We start from the raw sequence: 23797 nt of genomic DNA on the forward strand, positions 1-23797 counted from the left end.
AGGGAGTCTACCTCCCTTCTCTCTCCCTCTATTCTTCTCCACACTCATGTACATGCACTCTCTCTCTAAAATAAATAAATAAGTCATTAAAAAAATTGCAAGGTCTCCCCTTATATAATAGTATTATCTTAACATGGTTTGTCATGCAGCCAAAAGGCTTAATAAATGTTATTTTTCCTTCTAACCATACACTTAAAAAGCAGTTTGGAATTTTAAAAGACTTGTACTTCTCTTCTGTTAAATAGAGCTAAGGAAGGCATTACTATACTCACTTCACTGACTGAAATACCGAGACTTGTAAAGAGTAACTCTCTCCAATCAGGAAATTTTTAAGTAATGCCACAGGCCTCACCCTCTGGGCTTTTCACTATACCTCATTCCCTACTTTTGGCAACACTATCCCAAACAGGCTATTAGAGGATCTAAAAATACAATCCTTTCTCCAATTATAAATGATCTTTATCAAAAGGCAAATAACTTGAGATGTCTATACAGTCATTCCTCAGAGACAGAGTTTTGAACATGTGAGTTTCCTAAGATTGATAGATCTTTGGGATCTAACTAAAGCTATTGACTGATACCTTTGGGCTCTGGTTCTCCTAGAACAGCCACAAATATCGTGTGGTTTACAGGCTCAAGACAGCTTAATGACCAAAAGTGCCTGCAAGCTGTTGGTGGGAGGCCATGAGGCATAAAAGCATGGCCGTTCTTGTAGGAGATGTGGTAATTGAGACAATGCCAATTTTTTTCTTGTGTATCTCCTGACTGTGAAAGAATTAAAGCAAAAGGAAAAAAAAGAAAAGGGGGAAGGAAAAGAAAAATCGAACAACCGATGTCTGCCACACAGCACCCAACAGCAATCACTTCAGCACCAAGCTCGTTGAACGTACATCAGCCTTAGCTTCGTATTGAACATTCAAGATTCAAAAAACAGCATGGCTGATTTTGCCCTTCCTTCCCTCTACAGGATCAAGGGAGGGGGAAAATAAGCTTGCAGAAAGAAAGAAAGGAAAAAAAAAAAAAAAAAGCTTTGATTCTCCACCGGTATTTACTTATGCAGGAAGGAAATGTCTTTGCTGCCGCCTCTAGAAGGGAGAGCGCTGGGTACCGGAGGAGACCTTCTGGCTCATAACGGGCACTCAAGAAACGCTTATCGGATGAGGAGCCTGGGGCTCTCCAAGTGACAGAGATGACATCAGTCCTATCCTGGAGGGACTTGCAATTGAAAACTTCTGACATTAACCCAGACAGAAATGGACAAGCAATCCAGATAATGCAACTGAGAACTTTGAGCAATCAAATAAATATGCAGCTTGATTTTTTTTTTATTTTTTACATCACTTATGTTATAGTCATAGACTGCTCAGTTCCCAACCCCCCTCTGAGCAACCTTCGTTCACAGACGATTAAAAGGAAGTCACAATCCATATTGAACAGCGGCCTTCAGTAATGTAAATATGAAGGCATTTTTGGCTGGAGATCAGTAGAATGTTCTTAAAGAACCATTGCAAGGCATTTGTGAGTGAATCTTGCGTAAGATTTTACTTTCCGTTCTTTGGAAAGGTAAGGGAGATGGGCAGTTAAACTAGTTTCCAGTTGGATATAAATTTGATTATTCCAGCAAGCTCAGAAGAGTTCTAGTGATTCTACTGGATTCTTCAACTGCCCTAAGTGGTCTCCATACTTGACTATTTCTAGTCCTGACAGATTCAATCATGCGCATATGGACAAGGAGCCAGGTTGGGGGTGAAGCATTATAGGCAAAGCCTGCTGATTTCCATCCTGGCACTCCCCACCAGCTGCTGCGTAGGACCTTATACCCTTACAGGCCTTTATAGCCCTTTATGTTAACGTTCATAATTTCTCATTCTTCTCCAGCCTTTAGGGAACACCTTTCAATGGAAACCCACTGTGCAATCCCTTCGGATTTTTCTCTATTGTCTGAAACTCTTCTTGTGACTGCCTTCTGGGACTGCCGCACAGAGCCTGCTTACATCTCCGTGAAAAGCCCTAAAACATGAGGAGAGAGACGAGCTTGTAAATGCAGTCTGGAGAGGTCAGACTAAATATTTTGTTAAAGGCGGTCTCGGGAGTGATATTTGTTCATGAGGCAGACATGCACACTTCCACGAAGGATCAATAGTGAACCCATTTGTACTACGCTTAGTGTTCAAAGTGTTTCTGTGCATTTATCCCACCTCGTGCACCTTTTCTCTATAAATAACTGCCGCTGGCTATCTGAGTTCCAGAATGCTTCTGTGTGTCGTGCTGTTATCCCTGCCTGAGAGCAGGGCTGAAAGGACCCGTGCGTCGCTATCCATCTCTGCACCCTGCATTCAAGCAAAGATTTTCCTGGGATGGCAGTTCTAACTGCATCTCGTTTCTCTGCCTTTAACTCCACGGTCTGCCTGCTGCCCCGAAGCCTGTGCTCACCACCAGCCACCCCATCTGTGCGGGCTAAGCCTCCAGACCATGTCTGCGATTCTTTCCCAGCATTCCAAAGTTCTGCGGACTGTGTGAGGAGACCTCGCGGGGCCCACTCTTTCGTACCTTCTGCCTGAAAACCTCGGGATGGCGGCCGCTATCGCCCGTCCATTTCTGCTCTGGCCAACGGGGCAGTGTAGAGCCACCAGTGCTTCGAAGGAGAGGGAGCAGCGCGACGTGGACGATCACGGACAGACCTTTGCTAGATTCCACGCTTGGCTACTTACAAGCCCGTTAATCAACCTCTGTAAACCTCCGTTACATCCTATGTAGAAAGAGTGTCATGATGCCCACCTTGAACAAATGTTCTAAAGATTGAAATAAGACCTGGGAAGGGCGTGGCTCAGGCTGAACATGCCTTGAGACAGCCGTGGTTACTCATTCCTGATCAAAGTGGACAAGTTCTAGGAGCAGGTACCACATTACTTAGGAAGCGAGAGTAGCAAACTTTTGGTAGATCCCAGATAATTTTGCAGGAAGCTTGGATTCATTCTGTGTATCCCGCATATGAAAAACAGGCTGGCCTTATTTAATGGGTTTTAGGATTTCTCCCTGTCTCCTAGTACCTCCTTGGATGGTGTGCTAGCTGGTCGTGGAATCCAGTGACAGATTTATGACAGTTTTTGCTGATGGAATTCTTTGACTGGAGCAAGATGGAACATGACCCCTTTCTCCTTCGAGTTTAACATCAATCAGTGGTGTTTGGCCAGCTCTATAAAGAGGATCTTACTTTCTTTTTGCTCTTACATTTCAAGAAAAGATTAGGCAGAAACCAGGTCTTTGCCCAGTAAGTTCACAAGGGCTTTTTAGCCCTTGGAATAAGAGCAGACACCTAGTAGGCACTCGATAAGACTTGGATGCAAAGAAGAAAGAAGGAGAGACCTCGTGTGATACTTTATGTCAGAGTGGGAGAATTTCCTATGGATCTGGAATTTGTGTTGCCCACAAGTTCCCCTTTGCATTTTCACATGTTTGAACATGACTCGGTCAGATAATATTAGAACTCAGGTAGCTCCATTTCACTCCATCGACAGCAGGTCACTGTCAAAACTTGCATGAATGATTGCACCTGAGTAAATGTCAAGACATGAACGTTTCAGACTGAATTGGGGCCTTCGTGGTTTGTCCTCATCCATTTTTCCTGCACACCTACATTAGTGGCCATGTAGCAAAGCTCATATCAACTCCTCCACTTTTCATTCTAAAGACACATTGTTTCCCATGTGCCTTTAAGGAATCATTCTTGATCTCAGCCATAAAATTGGAAAGCTGCATAACTGACAAGATGATCCCCGAAGGCAGCTGAAACATGGGGTAGATTGAAACCGACAGTTAATTTGTAGCAGTAAAAAATAATGATATCACCATAAAACAAGTTTAAGATTAGACCAGGCTCAAACGCTCTGCGCCCACGGAATATATAGATGGGTATTGTCAAGCTTAAATAACAAAGCAAAACAAACCTGAACCTCACAGTCTCACGGAGCCCAATTTATTTGCTTTTTCGTGGTGCACTATCACCATCTGCTGGGTGCAGCCGATAAAATGTCTAGCATTCTTTAGATCTGGAATATTCTAGTGAGCAGATCCTGTTGTTAATTACTATGCATAAGAAAACATATTTTTTAACCTAACAATATCACTGCAATGGCACAAATAAATCAGATCTTCCTAGAACACCAAACAAATCAAAGAGCCCACAAAGCTAGTTCCTGCCAACGGCATCCCGGTCCGCTAAGCCTAAAAGCTGCATTTGCGGAGTGCGTCAGTCCCAGCACATTCCCTCTTTATTCCCGAGCTTCCTTCTGACACGCATTCACTTTCCGACTTCCTCCTCCCCAGCTGCCTTCTCTACCAGGCATCCTACACAGCACTACAGTGACAGGCAAAGCGGCAGCTCTCAGCTAAAAACAGCCTCCTCCTGGAGATCTTAAAGGAAGAAAACCACTGACACTTGTCTTCTTTGAGGAAAGCAAAGCTCCAGTGGGATTCAGCAAGCAAGAAAGGATCTTGTTGGCTCCCAGGCCTCTGAGAGCAGATATTTTAGCATGGTGTCCTTAGGGTTAAACGCCCCGTGTGATGGCAGTCTTCCTAACTTGGCAACGAGAGGGAGAAAGGATAGAGTCTGCTTAGGCAAACAGAGTCGAGCGACCTCTACAACCTCGCCCCTTTTGTCTGATGCACTCAGTCTTACCGTTGCAGAGTCTCTGTTACTAGCATCCCAGGCCTCTGGCTTCTCAGCCATCCCGAGGAAAGAGAAGGCCTTAGGAAATATTCCTTCTGCATCATGCCTAGTGTCTGTTGTTTTGTTTTTTTAATTTTGTTTATCTGACTTAATTTTTTTACTCGCTGCGCATGCAGTAGTTGTGTCTTATAACCGTTTATAAAAATTCTTCGACGTTTTGTGTATCTAGAAGGTTTTTCTGACAGTCCTATTTTTATAACGATAATGTAATAATTGCTCTGAGACAAAACAGGTAGCTTTGAGCCATAAGGTGACGGTGTCACAAGGTGCTGGGCCTGGAGAGAAGACCACAGCCCAGCGCAGCAGCAGTGAGGAACGCGCTCGAGCCGCGCCGCGCATCTCCGCACGACCAGGCTGTCTCCGTGAGAGGGCCCTCAGCCCTCTCCCCACGAGCCTCTCTACAGGTGTCACACTGGGCGCAATTAAGTTCTTTCTGAATACAATCATCTTTGCATTTATCTAAACAATAACCTCCCTCTCCTAAACATTCCAAGAAGTAAAGTTCACCTCGAAGGCACTGTACATCTTCCTCCTGACGCTGCAATTTGAGAAAGGCGTCCCTTACAGGTCATGTGGTTTCTATATAACAGAGGTAATCTCTGAAAGCCACAGATCCTTGACAAAATTTTCCCTTTAAATTGTTTTCTCTTGTACAATGACCAGTGACTATTAAAATGTCCAATGTCATCAAAATAATTAAGGTCAAATTACCCTAAAATAAAATAAAAACAAATCTCTTCTTATCAAATAACAAAGAATGTTTAACAAATAATAAATAACCATTGTGCTCAAGGGACAGGAAAAGTAATTCTATGCTCTGTTGCCAAGTGTCATTTGGTACAACTCTTCCAGAGGGCAATTTGGCATTGTTTATCAGAAAGCCCTTTTCAAAAAGCATACCTACCCTGTGGTTTGTACATTACAGTACTAGAAGTTTATCCCGAAAGAATAATCATTTCTGATTAATATAATAACATGCAACATCACAGCCTTGTTCATAATTTACAGGCAGCATCATGGCCTTGTTTCTAATAAGGGGAGATTCTGTTGTTCAGATATGGTAGGCTGTCCGATGTCCTCCCCAAAGATGTCCACATCTTTATCCCCAGAACCTCCGAATGTGTTACTGTACGAGGTAAAAAGTATTTTGCTGATATGACTAAGTTAAGGAACTTGAGATTATCTGGGACTACCTGGATGAACCCAATATGATCATAAGATACCTTCTTAAAAAAGAGGCAAACTGAGCCAACACAAGAAAGGTAATGGGGTAATACATGTAGGGGTTGGAGTGGTGGTCTTTGAAAATAGGGGAAGGGGCCATGAGCCAACGAACGTGGTGATCTCTAGAAGCTGGAAAAGACGAGGAAACACACACGTCCATAACTACCAAAAGGAACATGGCTGAGCTGACACCATAATTTTAGGGTTTCTGATCTCTAATACTATAAGATTTTTAAAATTTGTGTTGTTTTAAGGACTAAGTTTATAGTCATTTGTTACAACAGCAATAGAAAACCAATGTACCAGATATTAAGCAATAGAAAAGTTGGTCAACTTAAGCCTCCAAAAGCCTGATACTTGAGGGTCTGAGTAATGAAAGAAGGTTTTTTGTTTTTTTTTTTATAATCCTGTGTTTTTATTTTGATGGTAATCTAAAAAATGTCAATGTAAAGATATTCTGGACCATCTGGTAGACTAACTTATAACTCACAGTCAAGCTATGATTTCAATGGCCAAGTCTGTGTGTGTTTTACAGTCACATTGGTAGTGACTTTGCCAAGCAAAGGCTAACTGCACAGAGTGCTCGAAGAACAGAGATGACACGGCAGCTCCCAGAGGAACGGTGGGAGGACCGAGTTGTCACCTGGCAAACAGCTGTCACTACCATACTCAGGCCATGAGGAGCTGTATCTGTATCTAACAAGAATAAGTTTAGCAGCAAGTATTTTTGTTGAAACTTGTGTTGATGTTATATTTTGAGGTATGCCATTAAAGTGACTGACCCGTGATAATAATAGATCTCTGGTTTAAAATTAGTTTGTTATTAGAAGGGGAAAAAATGATGGTGGTTTTCAAGGTGATTCAGATGATAGTCCATGAGGCTAAAAATCAAATGAATCATGCCAAGGGGAAAAAATGTAAAACATTTTCATCCTACTATTTAACATCAACCATCCCCTCAAATGGCTGTTGGCATTTTAATTATATTGACTTTATATCTAAATTTAAATGTAAATCTGTATTGGGCTTATATTTGTAGACAAGTTAGGACAATGAAGAATTAATATAATTTTTACATTTCTGTATAGAGGACTAACAACATAATAAAAATAATCTAAGTCAATCCTGAAGGTAACATGGGAATTTATTTTTCCTTCAAAAAGGATCCACATATTTATTCAAGTCTGCCAAATGTAGAGTCAATTATGGTAAGTCCTTCCGACGGATTACTACTCAGTCATTAGAAATGATGCTGTAGAGTAACATTTAATGAAATGCAGAAATGATCAGGATGTATTGATGAAATTTAAAAAAAGTTACCAGTTGTAATAGTAAAATTCCAATGTTAGAAAAGAAAGAAGAAGTAAAAAAGAAAAAAGAAAATGATTTCTATACATAGAAAAATGAATAGAAGGACATACAACAAAGCAGAAATGCACTGCTAATTCTGTTTTCCTTATGCTTTTTGGTATTTTCAAAATGTTCTACAACAAACAAATTACTTTTGTAGAGAGAAAACAGAACTTTGAGTAGCAGATCTAAAGTTCCAACACTCCTCTTGGCCCTGACTGCAGAGGGTTTAAGAATTGACATGACAGGTTTGTCTGTAAAACCCTGGCAGACAACTTTGCAGGAGGAGGAAGTCCATGTTCCCCTAAAAGGAGAGAAAAGTGTCAGGAAAACAACTCAATGAATCCACCGTTTGTGCCCTGAACAACTGTGAGAAACAGAGATCCGCACATACGCGTACACAATCCATCTCCAGGAAACCTGGTTACTTATGTTTAAGGTAATCAATGGTCAATCATTTTTGTCGAGAGAAGTTTGGGAGACTCCCATTCCCTGGTCTGCCACACATCTCCTGTTCCCACCAGCTGATATTTTAAATCCACAAGCCCTTGAGAAACCACGGAACCCCTCGCACATGTTTAGGCTGACTTCTAGAGCTTTTACTGGAGGGTTCAATTATTGCAGAGGATGGATTTGCCTACATATTTTATACTGACACATGTTTTCCACATAGATTTATCAAAACTTCGGAGTTGAAAATTTAACTGATCAAATCTATATAAAACGCCTGCCCTAGAACTAATGGGTAAAGGCCGTCCTCACTGTCAAACCAATCTAACAAACCCAAGTTACTTTCTAACAAAAAATGTCCGACTTCCTTGTTTATTTTAATAAACATGTTCAATCACATCTTGTATTTCCTATAAATTCAAATTCATTGTGAAGTGGACTGAGCCAGAAAGACACGAGTTTGTTGCTGAAATAATTTGGAAATAAGGTACAGCATGCATCAGTAATTCTTACGCAAGCTTGCTGTGCTTCTCTCCTGCAGGAGCCTTCCTCAGGAGCCTTGCAGTCTCAAATGTCACTGTTCTGCAGTGTAATAAGATTAGAGATGGGTCAGGCGCACATTTTTCTTTACAGAATAAAGGAGAGCGATCGTGCAGGGCGGTAGGGAAGGGTAACTGACCCCCCACAGCCATTCTCTCTGCCAGATTCATATTAGGAAAGAACCAGCACAGAGACTGATGATCCAGAAATTGATTCACTTAAAGGTTTCCGTGACCTTGGAGCTCCTGAAGTGTCTTCTGTCCTTCCAGGTCTGTATGGGCCCTTGTTTGAAAACTGCTACTGTAAACACAAACAAAATAAATGAAAATTTACAATTCGACCAAAAACAGAAAGGGATGCATTAAGTCAGGATACCAGCCAAGCTACCAGACCTAGAGTGCAAAATATGCATGAAAACATGTAGGGCCACCTCTTCAAATGTTTTTGAAGTTTCTCTCAGATAAGACACACCTTTTTTTAGTTCTTAAAATTGTATTTAAATTCAATTAATTAATATATATTGTACTATTAGTTTCAGAGGTAGAATTGAGGGATTCATCAGTTGCATAACACTCAGTGTTCATGACATCATGTGCCTTCCTTAATGCCCATCCCCCAGTTACCCCATCCCCCCACCCACCTCCCACGATAAACCTTTGGAAGATAAACCATGCAGACAAAATTCTTCTAATCATGAAGTCTCATGCTGTATCATCAGAAAATGCCTCTGAACTATCCCAAAATTCCAGTGATTATTAAAAAACAAACAAACAAAATCTGTTCTCTAGGACTTAGTCAACTCAGGTTTGAGATGAATATACAAATTATGTAGTTATGACCCCCCATTATCTCCCCCATCCCAGTGCTTAGATTTCCATCATATACATAAGGTCTTCATTAGATTGTAGCCTACAGGGTACTAATTATTGTGATTAAATTGACCTTAATCTACCAGCAAATTTTTAGTGCATACTCCAGGCAGAAATTGTGCTGCATTGTAAGAAATGGGTATCAGATCACTCCTAATGCTCAGGAAATAGAGAAAGTAACTAGATGTGGACGAACCAATGGTATATTGGTATTTCATAATACCGTCTTCCTCCACGTGCACTTAGAATGTTGTAACAAGCTGCTCTCATTCAGTAAATCAGGCTGATGTTAGCCTTACTTTGGAAAACATTTTTCCAATTCTTCTCTTTCCCTTTCCCACCTCCTACCCTGGCTTTTTAGCCCAGAAGCAGAGAGCCTCCCTCTGAACCTGCTAGAAGCCACCAGCAGCCCAACTTGTATCAAGATTCTCTCTTTGTACCTGCCTTTCTTGCCTGCCCTGACTACAGCCTCATCACTCCTGAAGCTCTCACCACTCTCTGTGGTCCGGCCATGGTGGCCTTCTCCCTCCATCCAAGGAATTCTGACAAACTGGCCTCTTTCTGGAATGAGCCTCTCCCTCCCTCCCCCCTACTAAAGGCTCCTCTCCCTTTTCAGATCCCAGCACGGCAGAAAATCAGTAGAAAAGTCCCCATTCTGCGCTTGAACGTCTGACCTTAGTTTGTAAACACATTCTTGTTTCTTCCATTAGTTGATTGTGTCTGTCCCACTAGCCTCGAAACTACACGAGGGCAGAGGCTGTGAGTCCTTTGACTCCCGGGTATCTTCACCGTGCCTGGAACCTATGAGAAGCCAAGTAACTGTTAGCTATTTGCATGAATGGTCAAACCCTGCGTGAGAAACCCCAGACCTAGAACATCCCAGCACACGCCAAAGGCCAGCTCTCTGAGTGTGTGGTCTCCAGCCCCAAACCTTGCCTTGCTAGGTCCAGGGAACCTGTTAGGTTCCAGAGACTTCTTCAGACACAGGCTTGGTACAGGGAGCCAATGAAATGGAGACTAAGAAATGTCTTTTCCTGGTGGTCAGTGCTACGACCGCACTCTCCTGCCTCAAGACTCCCATAATCCTGTCTCTGGGTCCTCTCCAACTGGACTTGAGTTTCACCTGCCTTATTCACTCCTGAGCTACCAGCACTAACAGAGTGTCTGCCACCAACTGGGTGCTCAGTAGATTTTATTGAATAAATCAGTAAATCAATCAGTCCTTGACCTAAGCTTCCCCTTAAGTACAAAGGCCCCTGAAACTGCCCGGTTGCATAGGTGTTTGGCACCTGTGCTCTGCTGGACACTTTTCAGCATTTATCCCACTCCTTTAAAAAAAAAGAATCCCCATTTAGTTTTCTTTTTGATTCATTAATCTCCACACACAAACTGCCAATTCACTCTGAGAGGCAGGCGGTAATATAACTTAGGTTGACCAAAAAAACTTTCTTTTTCTCATAACCCAAAAAAAGCAGAGATGAAAACAGTTGTCCCACTCTTTTCTCAGCCAAATGTGTCTTGAAAATTTGATTTTTTGAGCTCAGAATCCAACTCTCTAATTATCTAAACAATTCTGCAAGTACAAAACACCATATTTACATATGCAAAGCAAGAATGTGGAATTAGAATACTTAATTTATTCACACAATTGAATGTTGAAACAACTACAGATTCAGAAACTATTTTTTGCAAATTCTCATCTCCAAAGTGGTTTCATACGCTACTTTTTTACATAACATCATGGTCCTCAGTATCTTATCTCCAAACAATTGATATTTTAGGAACTTAAGTTTTAGGTAAATATTTGGAATATGTTTGCAAATTCAGGTTCCCTGAGCAAGGTTCTTAACCTACAGGCCTCTCTTGAAAATGAGGTCCTTGGTTTGCAAACATTTTGTTCTAATACGTAGGTGAGGAACAGGGAGGGGCTGCCTTGATGGCTTAATAGCTTTTTCTTCCTGGGTAGACTCATTTAGGATGAAAGTGATTATTCTGAAATCCTTTTCATTCTAAGCAAATGTCCCTACGCTGGGAAAATAAAACAGAGCGACTGCGGGCTAGCTCTGGAGCAACTGGTGCCGTTTTATTCCGTGTTCTTGCTTATTACTCCCAGTAGTGTGAACGAGCATCTCTGATGGCCCCATCCTCCTTGTAGTCCCATATAAAACTTGCCTTCTTCACGAACCAACCAACCAACCAACCATATTCTAATGAAATTACAACCTTATATCATCCGTCTTTCTAGGTCAACACTAATGCTCTCCTTCTCTGTTTTTATACCAGTTCATAGCGAGTTAAGGTCCGACTCCATCCTGGAATGACACATTTTCCACTCAGCAGTCTTCTTGCTGTTTAATGCAGAGCATCATTCCTGAAGGAATGTCTCCCATGACGGCATCTCCCAGTCTGTAAACACCCCTAACAAATATTGCAGCCTGTCCTGATCTACCTTCTCCTGGAATGTGAACTGTAATTATCTGTAAAATAAGTAGACAGAGGGAGTTGATAGCTGGGGAAGTTTTAATAAGTGGAAAATTTTAAATATAATTATTCACATAAACCTTGGACCTCTGAGTTCCTTTTTTCTCCCCAGTTTCACATCTTCCTGCTTATCTAAGAATCAAAGCTTCTCTATTTCACTAAGATTGGCTTAAGAGCTTAAAACCTCCCTTCCACTAGTTATCTAAAAAACCAAGGAAATAGTTAATTGAAAGACTTCACCTTCTCCCCCCGCCCCCAAACTGGTTGCATCATTTTATTCTTGTTCAAGGACTAGCCTCTGAAAGTACAAAGTCAGGATGCGACAGTGAGCTGTGTAGCACATCCAGACAAAGGCAACATTCCATATGGTCTTGGGGGAAGGAAGAGGCAGAAGGCATTATTTACCTGGTCTGCAACACTACAGGTACTGGAATTCTGAATACAGCTGTCAAGTACGTCAACTTGGCCAAGATACCCAGCTATAGAAATACTGGGATAAAAGTAAAATAAAATAAAATAAAATAAAGAGAGATTCATTATTGTAACCCTTCAGGATGATAATAATGGGATTTTGGGGGAATCACTTAGCCTGCACTATAGAATAAGGATTACAGGTTGGTTAACATGCAGCAGATTACAAATATGTATTAAACACAATACAGTTGGTCCCAACATGCATTTTAAACTCTTTCTTACTAGAAATGAGCAACTGAACCGTGGTACCAAATGAAGCATTTCTTATCCCTCCTCAAATTTCCTTCTTGAAAATTGCACTGATCAGCCTGTGAGGCCCCATCCCAAGAGGGTCACTGTCTTGTCCAAGTTGTAACTGCATAAACTGCCATTCCTAGGTGTATGTGAAGGAGCCAGGTTTTCAACTAGAAGCTCTGCTAAATTCTGTACCTTTCACCAGTTGCTTATTTCCAAGGTTAATGACATCATTCTACAGCTTTCTGCACCTGAGTCATCTCTAAGACTGTCACCCAGATTTTCAGAATTTGCCTGATTCTTCTTTTTGGGTTATCTCCTCCCTGAGCAACTGAGGGAGGCGATAAAGGATGCAGGGGGTGTTGTGTCCTCGGTTCTTTTGCTTTGGCAAAAGCTGAAATTCAGAAATAAGAATTCTGCGACCTTCCTCTGCCCTTGCTCACAAACATCGTGTCCTAAAAAATCTGCTACTCTGTTTTTTTAAGATTATTTATGTGTTGGGGTGGGGGGGGAGCAGAGCGACAAGGTGAGAGAGAGAGAATCTCAAGCAGACACCACACTGAACGCAGAGCCTGAGCAGGGCTTCAGTCCCACAACCCTGAGATCGTGACCAGAGCCAAAATCAAGAGTCAGACACTTAACTGATTGCAACACCCAGGCACCCCTGCTGTTACCCTCTGACTCATTAATTCTGTTTCTGTGAATATATCTTAGGGAAATAATGTAAAATATGCAAAAAGCTTTATGATACAAAAAGCCCAAAGATACTAATAAAAACATGTCATTATGAGAGGAAAAAAATAAAATATTCTAAGTTGCCAATAATAAAAGAATGATTAAGTAAACTATGAGATATCCATCACGAATGTGTTCGTACAAGTTTAAAATAACATGTGGGTATGTATTATAATAATAATTTTTTTAAATCGGGTCTGTATGCTGCACTAGCTTCCTAGTCCTGCTGCCAGTTATCATGAACTCAGCAGCTGAAGCCATCTACCCGTACTACCTCACCGTCCTGGAGGTCCCAAGTCTGAGATGCATCTCAGTGGTCTAAAACCAAGGTGTCTGCAGGACTTCATTCCTCTGGAGTGTTCTAGAGAGTATCCATTTCCCTGCTTTTCACAGCTTCTCGAGGTCGTCTGCTTTCCTTGGCCTGTGGCCCTCTTCTCCAGCAAGCCACCATCTCCCCAGGGTTCTTTTCTGCCCCCTTTTTCCACTTTTAAGGACCCTCATCGTATATTGGGCACATCCATATAATCCAGGATATTGTACCTGCTTTAAGGTCTGCTGCTTAGCTACCCTAATTCCATCTACAGCTTTAATTCCGCATTAGGATTAGATGTGGGTATCTTGGGGTAGGGTGGAGTGGGATGGGCGTATTATTCAACTTGCATACACTGTGGAGAGAAACAAACCCAACAACCAAACAAAACTAAAAACAAAAACAAACAATGGTACAACTAAGCACAGGAAATCTAGATGAAAATATACCACAATGTTCACATTACTTAGTAGAATTGTGGGTTATTGTTTTATTCTCCTTGTTTTTCTATGATTTCCATTTTTTCCAGTGATTTATTATTTTCTAATATTAATCAAATTCCTATTTTGATAATGGAAAAAATAAGTCTTATCAAAAAAATTGTTTTAAATCCCTGTGGCTACAGTAGCCTAGAATTTCACTCTTTTATCTTTTCACATGAATTTTCTGACTTGCAAATCAACTAGTTAAAGGGAATGAAAAAATAATAAGAGCAAATAGTTATTGATCAGTACAATTCACCCTGAAAATATATAGTAACACCAACCCCACTGACTTAGAGAGCTCAAAATTGCATGTCAACTTGTAGTTATGTGTCTTACCTCTCCAATTAAAAGACAAACAATTTAAGAGCAAGTATGAATCACATTTTTTATTGCCAAATTGTTAAAGAGACTGTTTAAAGGAGGGTATAATCTGATTCTTATACAAATATAAAATGAACATGTCAAAGATTTTAACTCAAAATTTAATGAGGGGACCAGTAAGATGTTACAGCCTGTTCCAAGGAGAATTTAAAGTGCTCTACAAATATAATCAGATAAGGAATTCTGAAATAAATTTACAACTAGATGCCCAGCAGGTCTATTCACAGGGCGATAATCAGTTTCTTTCCACCAGGCACAATTAACTTACATTTCCATGGACAAATATCATTACCTTACTATCCATTCTCTATACCTTTGAGAGTTACAAAAACAGCTAAAAGACAATGAAAATCAGAGATAACCCAGAAGGTCATGCTAGACAAGACATTCGAGATTCTCTTCTTTCTTTCCCATTTGGATTTTTCTTTCTGGTCCACTTCAGCATTCCTCAATTTTTTTTATGACAATACAATATGTTTCATAGTAACTTGTGTGTGGTAGGTGCTCTCTATAAATTTGGGGTTTGAATGTTTCATTAAAAGAGCAACTATGTACCTACTGCACTAACTGTCCTTGGGATGCCAGCCGCCCTATTACTCTTTGTTTTTGTTGGAGGCCCCAAGCTCTCTGCCCTTCTTTCCTCGCTCTGGTTAAGCTCTAAGAAGAGAAAGGTTTCTGCCGTCTGGGTTTAGCTGGACGTATCAGGGCAATATCACAGAAGCAGAGTGAGTACCTGATAGTGAGTTTTTTCATAAAGTTATGACAAGAAGTGAGCTCAGGCCTCATAAGGCTAGAAGTGAAAGACTCTCACCCCTATGCTGAACAGGAGCTTACATGGCCAAACACTGCAGAGGTAACACTTAGCATTCCGGCCTGGGTTGTGTATCTAGAAGATCTCAGCAAGATTTCCCTCAGGTCTTCCAAAGTTAAACTATATGTTTTTCAAAAGGCTTAAAGGTTTTCTTGAAAAATCTTCATTTAAAAAAAAAAAAAATCCATTCCCATAACCTCAGCAAAAAACCATACATGTAGACGGACTTTCCCTTCAGGAGCTGGAAATATTAAATAGCTTCAGAACTCTTGGTCTCAGGTCATGGTATTTCCCAGATGGGTAAAGAGGGAGAAATTAAGTGCAATTAGAATTCCAACTGAAGTCATCAAAACACCGACACGAAAGCAAAATTTCGAGAATCTGCAAAGGGTCCCAGTTACCCACACCAACCTCAAAAATAATTATTATCATATTTAAAAGTTGGCGTATAGAGAAAGGCGGACACAATCTTGTAAGCAGAATCCGTGCTCCGGCGCCCTGGGGCGCACGGGAACCGGATCAAACCGAGCACGCCGGGAAGACGCACGGCTGCCCGTTACAGCCCTGAACAACTGACCGCACAGATGATCGAAACACAGCAGAAAAATCTTCCATAACCACGTATAATCGCCCTCAATCAAATCAGTTCTGCGATCTGAGAGAACACGCGTACTAAAACCGCATGCCCGGCGCAGCACCGCACTCCGCCGACGGGCCGGCATCCGGCCGGCCGCTGCGCACCGCGGGCGCGGTGGCTCCCACCGCCAGGCGCGCACGCACCGACCGGACGCGGGTGGTTCACCGCGTGCCGGCAGCTGTCAGGCTCCCAGCGGCCCCGGATGGTCTTGAGCGACCCAGGAGTCGCGCCTTCGAGCCGCACGCAGCGCTCAGGGCGGCCGGACTCCGGTCCGGACGCACCTTGTCCCCATTCCCAAAACTGACGAGCTCGTGTGTGACATTGTACGCTTTGATTTTTACCGCTGCCTGATTTTCATTCTAAGGGAATCTTGAAACTGAGGTCGGAGGAGGAAACCACATGCAGTCTTTCTAAATGAGATCTGAATTTTTTTTTCAAGACCAAAGCACCCTTGGAGCAGAGGCAGCGTGGGGCCGTGTGCCCTTAGAGGGCCTCCGGTTGAACACTCAAGCTGCAGTCTCCGTAGGCGTTTGAGCTCTCTCTCTTCCTACTGAGCTGACGATTTCCAGGCGCACTTCAAACGGACTGAGAAGGGCCGTCCCTCGACGGCACGCACTTCAAGCCCGTCCTGCGCAGAGGATCCAAGCAGCTACCACATTAAACAGGAAACCCACGGGTCAAGATCCAAACTGAGAGGGGAGAGGTAACAAGCAGACCTGAGCCAGGGGTAATTTATGATTAAGTTAATGAAATTCTAATTAGCCTTATAAAGCCCTGAAGTATTTCCTGCAATGGCTTGTCACGAAGCCTTTATTCAAGGAAAGTCAGAGTGCGTTAGACGTGGGTCGTGTAGCACACTGTCACGAAGATTCATGTTTGTCTTCTCTCTTTAACAGCCAAGCAAACTCCTAAAGGCAGAAGGTATTATGAAGTACTGAAGGGGAAGGGAAAAAAGCAGCAGCAATCTGTTCAGACCCAGTGTGACCCTTGCTCAGGGGACATCTGGGTAATTGTTCAATTTCTTCTGATTTACAAAACAGATTACAAAATAATGTTTAATAAATTCACCAAAGAGCACTTCTGGCCTGCTGTCTGGGTCCTTTTAAGAGTGGAATTGTCATTAGAATTAAGAACATCTCAGAATTAAAAATAGAATGTTATTAAAAGTAAGAACCCTTACTTAATTAAGCATGCCTACCCACAAGTACTGAGCGGTGCCCTCCGCAGAGCAGAGGGAGAGATGAAGATCACTTAGCAAGTTGCCTGTGTGACTGGGAGTGAGTCCCCACTAATCAGGCGTGCGCGTGTCGGGCCCGCACCGGCGACGGGAAGAGCGGCAGTGTTAATGGAGGAAGCCTGAGCGGTCTGTCCAAAGTGTTAGAGCTGGGAAACATATCTCAAGAGAAAGGAAGAGAAAGTGCCGTGCTTATTAAAAAAAGAAGACAAGAGTCAAAGATAAGTCCATGTTCAGACTCCCTTTCACACTTTTAGATTTAATTAGCTTATTAGGATAGAATCACATTCAAAAGGCAACAGCTTAAAAAAGCGTTGAAGGCCAACATTCACAATCCTGTCCCTCTAACGGGGACCTTCCTTGATTTGATTTATGGACATCCCATTCCTTTTTAAATATCCAAATGGTTTATGCGGGACCTGATACGCCAGCCTGCAAACCCTGGCCCTCGAGATCTCGGGTTTCCCGTCCTTCACCACTCTGGCCTTTATCCAACTGTTTTCCTTTACTCTTCTCATTGGAGAGGATTTCCAGGCTTATCAGTTCCCTCCAATCTCTTCACTGTTCAGTTAGTGTTTGTGTTAGGAGTTAGTTGCATAGTTAGGTAGTTGGGACCAGGGTCTCCCGAGAAAATACGGAGTCAGGACAGCTAAAACAAAAGAGCACTGACATCCTACTTCACAGCTTAGACAGGACTGCACTGACGTTCTGCTTTACAGCCTTTGCAGAAATGACTTCGGCAAAACGTCCTAAAATCAGACAATTAACCACAAGAGCATTTGTCAATATCTTGGGCAAGGGGCAGTGAAGACCTAAGCCCCCAGATGGCAACAAAAAAAGACCATCAGCACGTGGACATTAATCTAATAGGTAGATGGATACGCGACCAAAGCCCTGATTGGCACAACTCAGCACGCCCTGATTGCTTAAGAAGTTTCCTCAAAAGAGCTCATAAAACCCCCCTAGACTTAGAAAATCCAGGGCAACCCACTCAAGCCCACCTCCCTCTCCAGGAGCTTGTACTTTTGCTCAACAAACACCGCTTTGCTGCCCACCACTGTCTGTCTGGTCTACCTCTTCACTCTTCGAAGCAAAGACCAAGAACCCGGGCACCAAGGGGACACAAATCCTTCAACAGTTGCAACATGAGTTTGTGGCAGAGGGAGAAATGTTCCCCTGTTCATGGTTCTTCTAGATGGACTAAGAGTTAAATTTACATGAGACAGATTAACAAGAGAAAATCAAATTTAGTTTCATATGTACAGGGAATCCACATAGACATGAAATTCCAAAGACAGGTAACATGAGGTATACATGTCGTCCAGAGCTAAGGACAGGGGTAGGAGTCTGGAGATACAAAGAGGAAGAAGGCCATTGGCAAGACGGTGAATGGGGATGTTTGGAAAACAAAGATGCCCTGTAGGGCAGATCAGTTTCTTAGGTAAAAAGGAATGTCTGTGAATAGCTCTCTTCCAGGAACAGGTTCTCTGTCTAAATTCCTTCTAGGCAATTGGGAAGAGAAGGTCAAAGTTGCTTCCTGAGTCTTTGGGCCTTGATTGTTTTCAATTTAAAATAATCTACATGCCTTTGTGGCCATACTGGGGTGGTCTGCCCTTGGCCCCCAGAAGTTAAACTTGAAAAAAAAAAAAAACTTCCATAATGCTACCTAGTAATATTTATTTCTCATGCAGTACTGTATAAAACATAATTACTTCTAATAAATTGTTTCATTTCATTCTTTTAAGTACCTTTGAGGAAAATACTATTCATACATTCAATTTATTTATTTTTTATTTTATTTATTTGACAGAGAGGGACACAGAGAGAGAGGGAACACAAAGCAGGGGAAGTGGGAGAGTGAAAACCAGGCTCTCTGCTGAGTAGGGAGCCCCACACAGGGTTGGATCCCAGTACCCTGGGATCATGACCCTAGCTGAAGGCAGACGCTTAACGACTGAGCCACCCAGACACCCCTCAGACTTCCATTTTACAGATGGGAACACTGAGGCAGGGACAGTAATAAGTTTTCAGGGCTCCGTAGTGGGAACAGCATTTAAATCAACGTCTCTTTGGACATGAAAAAGCCCTTGTACATAAGGTCTTCACTGACACTCCATAACTCACTATGCTATATTTTCCTCTCAATTTTCTATGAATTTGGGATGCCTATTTAACTGTTGAACAATAAACAATTTTTACAAACCCTGCCCTGAAAATATAACTATTGTCCAATATCCCCGTGAGCTTAATATATTTATAATAAGAACAATGACAAATGATGATAATGCAGACTTGCACAGAAAGGACAAATTGTTCTAAATTGCGGGATGCGACCATCAGTCAGCATGATTAAACTGTCCCCACTTAAAATAATGCTTTTCATTCCTTCTTAGTCATGCCCACTGTCCCCAACTGTTACCGACATCTGAAAGAGCACCTCCAGCTTAACAAACTCAGGCTTCCCCTGGAAGGAAACCTCCTATGAAAATACATTTCAGAAATCAAAGAAAACCCATGCTGTATTTCAGGTCCGTGAGTGGCCTATTTTAAGTCATGTGGGCATGTGTTCATCTGTTCTGTCAAAGTCTCTTGAAAAATAAAAAATAGAACTTTAGTTAAAAAAATCATATATATATATAAGTATATATATATATATATATATATATATATATATATAATAGAAGCTGTGGATAAGAGTACTACTTCAACTGTGATTGACAAATTAAAATCATTTTTGATCAATTATATCTAAATTGCATTATGCTATCAGAATAAGTAACCTAGATTGAGGCTAAGGAATTTAGAGCATATTCAAATTGAGATTTCAGTTTTGTTAATTTGTTTTTCAGTTCTTCTGTGGAGTGGAGAGGATCCCTGATTAATTACTATGTAACTAATGAAAAACAAAAGACAAAGTAAAAACTAAGAAGTATATCATCCCCAGAAAACGTTAAATCCCAACGCTACCATTTCCTTGACAGTTCCCAGAGCCATCGTTGCTCTCATTTTACAGATGAAGGGACTCAGAGTTGGACGGATTAAGTGATTTCCCAAGGACCCTCGGACAGAAAGAAATGAGTATCCTTACTCAATGTGTGTTACTCTTGCCTCCTCCTTTGTATGTGCCGGTGCTTCTCTCGGGGAAATCACGCCTTCTTCCCACCTCTACCTTTGCCTGTTTTTCTTTCCAGTCTTTTGGGACTCAGCTTAGATGCCATTTCTACAGGAAGCCTTCCCCAGGAACCCATGGGAGCGAGCACCTCCTACAATGCGTTCCCATAGTACACTAGGTACATTGCCCTCCCCCACCACCCTCTGTGGTGTGACACAGCTGCCTATTCTCTTGTGGGACCCCTCCCTCTCCCCAGCCGGGGCCTAAAAGCCAGTGGACTCTGGTTCACTCGGGGTTCCATCCTCAGGACTGAGCCCCGTGCCTCGCACACCGGAGGCACTCCAGTGTCTATTTCAGAATAAAAAATTCCATGCTCAAACGAGTGGATGAAGATTCCTCAGCCCACATCCCCTGCTGCCCCAGGTTAAGCAGCTTCTCAGCCAGCAGCACGTTGCCTCTCAGATCAAGTGCGTGGCCGCACTGAGCACAGGGCCCAAGGGGAAGTCAGCATTCAGGGAGCGTTCTCAACCGTGAGGCCCAGGTAGCGCACCCAAGGGCCTAAGCCAATTACATCAGAGAAGGGCATGAGCTCCCTCATATTTCAAATCAATTAAGACCTTGTCAATAGCACAGCAGTTTAGTCCTAGTGTTGAAAACACAGTTATTCCCTCATTATTTAAGTGGAGGGAAAGGATGAGCTGTGCGGGGCTCCCTGCCCAGAAGTACAACTACAATGCTATTTTAGAAAATTCAGTCGAAGTAGATGGGACTGAAGACCACTAAGACGAAACAAATGAAAATGAGCTCTGCTTTTGCTTTTTTCCAAACCCCAGGGCTTTGCAACCTACAGGTGAGAATAAACAAGGAAACACAATCGCTTTCTTTTCCACAAGCAATGCCGCCACAGGTAAAGTCTTGTTTGAGGAGACACCCAAGAGACATTGAAAAGGTGGGTCAGGCAGAAGGAGAAGCCGGCTCCCTGCTCAGCAGGGAGCCAGATGCAGGGATAGATCCCAGGACTCTGGAATCAAGATCTGAGCTGAAGGCAGACAGACGCTTAACCATCTGAGTCACCCACGCGCCCCACAGAGAAGAGAGTCTTATTCTTCAGTCCGCTGGGCCTCTCTCTCTCTCTTTCTCTCTCTCTCCACACCCTTCGGAATATAAAAGGGAAAATTGAATTGCTACTTCTAGACGAATGTTCCTGTGGTAAGCAGAATAATGCCTCCCCCCCAACCCAAAGAAGCCCATGTTCTAATCCCTGGAACCAAGAAGATATACTTACACGGCCAAAGGGATTTTCCACTGTGTGGATTTTCTGGGTGGATGCAGTGTAATCACAAGGGTCCTTATAAGTAAAATAGGATGGCAGGAGAATAAAAGAGAAATATTTGAAGATGCTACAATTCTTTCTTTGAATATGGGGGAAGGGTCCATAAAGGATGCAGATGGCATCTAGAAGCTAGAAAAGGCAAGGAAACAGATTATCCCTCCAGAGGCTCCAGAAGGAATGCAGCCCTGCTAGCCTTTGGTTTTAGCCTAGTGAGATCCATTTCAGAATTCTGACTTCTAGAGCTGTAAGAGAATAAGTTTGTGTTGCTTGAAGCCACTGAGTTTGGGACAGTTCTTACAGCAGCTATAGGAAACGAATACGTCTCCCAAATTTGCTCCATGAACCTGAGCCTTTTACTCTTCTCCCCAACTAGGGCTCGTCTCCCAAACTATCCTACATGGTCTGTTACTCTGCCTTTCCTCCAGGCTGGGGCTAGATGCCTGTGATGTTTCCACCTCTTTCTCCCCTCTTCCCAAGCTGTTTTCACTCTTGTCAATTCCTCTTCATAAAAGTCTACCAAATAACAATGTTTTACCCCCCATTGTCATGATTCTTAAAAGGATTCTAGGGGTGCCTGGGAAACATGGTTAAGCTTCAACTCTTGGTTTCAGCTCAGGTGGTGAATCTCAGGGTCATGATCTTAGGGTTGTGAGATCGAGTCCAGAGTCAGACTCCACACTCAGCACAGAATCTGCCTAAGACTCTCTCTCCCTCTTCCTCTGGCCCCCTCCCAACCTCTCTTTCCCTAAAATAAATAGATAAATCTTTTTTTTAAAGTAAAATAAAAAGTAAAAAGAATCTGAATTCCTTAAGAATTAAATCCTCAAAAGAATTTAAGGTGAATTATGTAGGGAAAATGTAGGAATTTATATATTGTGTATACTTATATATTACAGTATATATTCATTATAGGAATAATGAAAGGAAAAAAAAAAAAAGGCAAGACCAAAAAAACTGGGAGGGGAACTCTTAAGGTCTCCTTTATTTACAGTCCATGACCCAATCATCAGGCAGGAAGAGGGGATTTTCCCATAGGCAATGAGTGTTTATCAGATAAGCTGATCAAAGATCTTCCAAATCTGAAAATATTTACTTTTCATGATTAAAGAAAGTGAGGAGGACTTTTAGAGACAGGGAATGAAACAAAGTCCTTCCAAAAGGATTCCCTAAATGCAGTTCTACTTCACCTTGCCTCAAGCTTTGACTTGGAACACAACCATGATTTTCATAAAGCCCATATTCTGGATGTGACCATGACACACCTGAGGTTTCTCTATCATTCCATAAGATGCAGAATCAAGTTCCTGGATCCCAGTCATTTCCTAAGATAAAAGGACTCAGCAGGTAAGAAGAGTTAGTTCCTGGAAGGGCCAGATGACCTAGTTAAGATATTTCATCTTGTGAAAGTTGGTGGGAGAATAAAGTATGTCACCAAAATTTTAGTTAGATATAGAAACTCTCTAAAAATCTAAACCCTTAGAAACCAATAACAGAGAATAATTCACTTTCTAATGACAGCTTGTCACTTTCCAAGAAAAAGGTTTCCACTCGGGCACTCTCAGGACACCAGGTACTAAGTGTGTCCTGACATGTCCTATAACTCTAAGTTACTCAGTTCTGGGATTTAGAAATCTGTATTTGTAGAGACATATATTCTATTGTGATCTTTATAATATTTTGTTATTTATGAAAGCCATCAGGATATGTGGTTTCTCCAATGAAAATAACTGACCATCTCCCAAGAATCGATCTCCAATAGAAGACGACACAATGGGTTTGATCCAGTCCTTGGAAGCACTATCTGAAGTTACGATAGAGTCACTGGGTCCTGATGAGCATCCCACACTCCCTGAAGGCAGTAGCCAATGCCATGCTGCACTTCTGGGCCCCAAGCCTCATGGAAAAGCCTGGCGAGGGCTTGCCCACCAGAGCATCACTCACTCTAAATTAGGTTCTAACATGATCCCACTTCTCAACCAGTGGATCTACGCTTACTGAAGCCAAGCACTGTTTTGAACTTTGATCATGTAAATCATAGCTCAGCTTTATAAAGTACCTGTTAGGAAAGCATGCAAACTAATGATTTAATAGTAAAATATTTGCCCTTCTCCACCTTCCCTGCTCTTTCCTTCTTGCTCTTTGTAAGAAGGAATATGAAACACACTAAGAAAGAGTTCTAGCCATGCCCATTTCTCTCCTGAGCAGGCAAACTTTAGGTATGCACAAATTTAAGCAACTTAGCAGGATCGTTATCCAAAATTTCAGTGCTCTTATCCTTTCTAAATGGCTAACCAGAAAGTGGTCCATCTCACCCCGAGATGGGGTGTTCTTCCTGATTCTGCAAGTAAAACTTCTTCAATAAATAAAGCCACCAATGATGAATATTGCTGACAACTTCTTCCTAGAAA

Source organism: Lontra canadensis, unplaced genomic scaffold, assembly GCF_010015895.1.
Source record: "Lontra canadensis isolate GAN:19392208 unplaced genomic scaffold, GSC_riverotter_1.0 scaffold18, whole genome shotgun sequence".
NCBI classification, from domain to species: Eukaryota; Metazoa; Chordata; class Mammalia; order Carnivora; family Mustelidae; genus Lontra; species Lontra canadensis.